The sequence below is a fragment of the Dermacentor andersoni genome, chromosome 9, assembly GCF_023375885.2.
Source record: "Dermacentor andersoni chromosome 9, qqDerAnde1_hic_scaffold, whole genome shotgun sequence".
Lineage (NCBI taxonomy): Eukaryota > Metazoa > Arthropoda > Arachnida > Ixodida > Ixodidae > Dermacentor > Dermacentor andersoni.
This window is the reverse complement of record NC_092822.1, coordinates 10,416,103-10,419,295: the sequence shown is the minus strand read 5'-3', so window position 1 is coordinate 10,419,295 and position 3,193 is coordinate 10,416,103. Positions and strand designations below refer to the sequence as shown.

Below are 3,193 nucleotides of genomic sequence, written 5' to 3'. Positions count from 1 at the left end.
CGATGATTACATTGTGCGGCCTCATTGTGCTGCTACTAGCATAGTAGAAACACTCGCGTACCCTAGCGCAAGTATCTGCTTACGTCAGTGCTATTTCATATATCGATCGACCTCTCACAATCATGACAAATGTGTGCTCGCGGATAAAAAAGAATGTAAGCTACTTTTTTTATCGTAACATCCGCTAAAACGTTAGAGAGGCCAAGAAACTTGCGGCTTGCTTACAAGTATAAAAACTCAGAACAGTTCCAGAGCTTTACACAGTGACCGTCAAGGCAGAAACGGAGACCAAATCAAGCCTGCATCTTCATCGTAAGTTGACCTCAGGTTCTAGCAAATTGTTGTGCTGTTTAAATTTTAGCACTGTATGCTCTTCAGACACACAAACTGCTGCTGAAGAGACTGAAGGCAAAAAGATACTTTGTTTTCCCAGGACATTTTTACAACACTAAAACGCGCTACAATTTAGCCTGCTACTGTCGTTCTGTAAGATACTGTTTCATTCGTAGCAGAATATCAATGATATTGTTTGCCTAAATATTTTATCTTTTCAAGGAACTTGTCGCGTGTTATACTGACTCTTTATGTCCGTCGAACGTAATATTTAAAGGAAGGTACTTACTGAATAAAATATTACTATATGCAATACAGATGGATAACTTAAAAGAAAGCGTACTTGTTGTCTATCAACTAAAACAATAAGAAAAAAAATATTTTGTTGTGGGGGTCGTTCAGTTGGAGGAATCAATCGCCAATCCATTGTAATCTACCAGATAAAGAGCTAACTGCGAATTTCTCGAAAGAAAAGAAATCCTGGACGCTAGCAGACATACCGAAAATTCTGCCGTCACAAGAACGGTCGCTGTACCGCGACAACATGGCGTACGGCTTACGTAGCAATTGTCGTTAGTGTGAGTCAGCTGCGCGTCAGAAAACAACAAAAGCAACTTCCTCATCTTTGGTAGAGTTCCAGGGTTAGCCCACGCAGGCTTCCTGAGGTGCAACCAAAATCTTCATGAGTGCATTTTTTTGCCGTGCCTCATAGAGGTCTATGACCACAGGAATTTCTAAAAACTTGCATACTTTTCTTTGCCACAGGCCATTCGCCATGAACTCCTACGTTATCTTGGCACTCGTCATCCTGGGGCACCTGTGTCGTAAGTACCAACACTGTGTAACTCGCGCGTATCTGTGCTCTTCTTCGTTCGGATGCATGTATTCAGTGTTCCCTCTAGTTTTAGTTGAGCGGATATTTTCTCTTCCTGGAGACATATGAAAACCTGAGTTCAAAATTTTTCTTTATGTTTACAAGCACTAATAATATTCGCAATTTCTCAGCCGGTAAGACACCGCAAGTGATTCCTCTGATGTTCTACAAAAGTTTTCGTACCTGTGACTGCTTCTTTGTTTACAATATTTCTCTTTTTATTACTACTATTACATAAAAAGGAATAGTCGCACATTCCAGGTGACTAAATCTCTTTCTTTTATTCTCAACTTAATAAAGAAAGACAAGGTCTAGTATACAACAACCTTAGTGCAAAGGTGACCACGCTGTCTGGTTAAGTATGTTGCCATTAATCGAAGGGATCAAAGATCTAATTACCTTTATGCATACGTAAGTACTTTTCTCCCTTTCATTCCCTAAGTTTACCTCTCATGCACCATTTCGGTTTACTTAATACACGTTGTGCACGACTCCACAGGGCGACTGCAGTGAATAAGCGAAAAGCATGCGTACCCGCTATTTGACTTCCCCTCGATTCCGTGCGAAGGACGCCTTAAGCACATTGGATGGTTGCGACGGGAAGGGAATATGTTACTATCACAGAACACTACGTCCAAGGCATTTCACCTGGCTCTCACGTACCGTAAAAATGCCGCCGTTTCACAGCAATATTGCTGTGGTGTTGTGCATTCCTTCCACTTTGCACTGTCGTTACCGCTTCAAACACGTATCTATCACGATATACTTTCTGCCGAACTCTTTCTTCATTCATTATATTTTTCGCCGTCCTCACTGCATGTATTCGAATGCAAGTTTGCGTGACATGCTTCATGTCTTTCACTCCCTCGACGTTACAGAAATTCACGCAGCCACGCTGAGTAAGCCGGCAAGGAACACAGACGACGCAACGAAAGAACTCACGGAAAGGATTTCCCGTTCCCTAATGCAGCACCGTGAGGACATCATTGGTGCCTTCGAGGCACTCGAAAAGTCTGCCGACAGCTTCGGCGACGAAACCGACGAGCAGGCCATTCCGGCCGTAGTTGTGGCCGTCGCGGGGGCCATCGCAAACGGCGCCATATCCGGCGCTGTCGGGGCTGCTGTCGCGAACTTGATTAACAAAGGCTGAATACAATAAATTGCATCTTCTTTATCATGACGTATACCTGATTATTTCCCAATGAAATGAGCTGTAACTTATATGAAACGTTTTTCTAGACTCAACCACTCGAGATTCGCAGTGAAAAATATTATTTACGGCTCCACCTAGTTATCATACATCGACAACGTATAGACACGTAAACATGTCCCTCTGCGTTGAAAAGATGCGTGAAAGAAGCCGGGTTTCACTGGAGACTAGTAGCGTACATAGTGAAGCAGTCGTTCGCGAAGTATCGCCGATATTGCAGCTAAATGTCGTCAATCAAAGTACACAGCATAGGAAGCTTAGCTTACATCAATTCCCACAGTGGTTGGGATCGGCATAACGTTTTTTTTTTTCCGAGAGCAATGCTAAAAGGTATCCAGTATTGCATTTTCGTGGCCGTTGTCGAGTTGTTTGAGACTATTCCACAAACTGAACTTCTCTGCGCTTTCAGGGTTTTTATTGAAGACTCTTGTCTTGTGATCTTCCTAAATGGTGCAAGTTTACATGTTGCCTATTCTTTACAAATATCGAGTTTATCTGTCATCTATGATCATTATTAATAATTACGGAGATTTTGTGCAAAGGGACGAGAAAAGCAATAGATCTTGTTTAGCACAACTTTTAAGTGACATTTCCTTGTCCCAACGTGACAAACAGACGGAAGAGAACATTGACGTTGTCAAAGTGACCAAGATGCTTATGCACGTAAATGACTATCTTGCACTTTTACAGCGAAATTGTCTATGGCTAGAATCCGGGATTTTATGGCGTACGCGCGGAAAAACTTTGCCCTAAAAATTGTGCGTCAAAGAGCCAAC

The 3,193-nt window shown here is 42.4% G+C and overlaps 1 long non-coding RNA gene across 1 annotated transcript; it reads left to right on the top strand.

Annotated features, from left to right (window-relative positions):
- The first annotated feature begins 268 nt into the window (after positions 1-268).
- On the top strand, positions 269-2,387 carry LOC126527024 (uncharacterized). The gene is made up of 3 exons (XR_011890117.1): positions 269-312; positions 1,099-1,157; positions 2,086-2,387. It is a non-coding gene; the product is annotated as an uncharacterized lncRNA (long non-coding RNA).
- Positions 2,388-3,193: the final 806 nt, after the last annotated feature.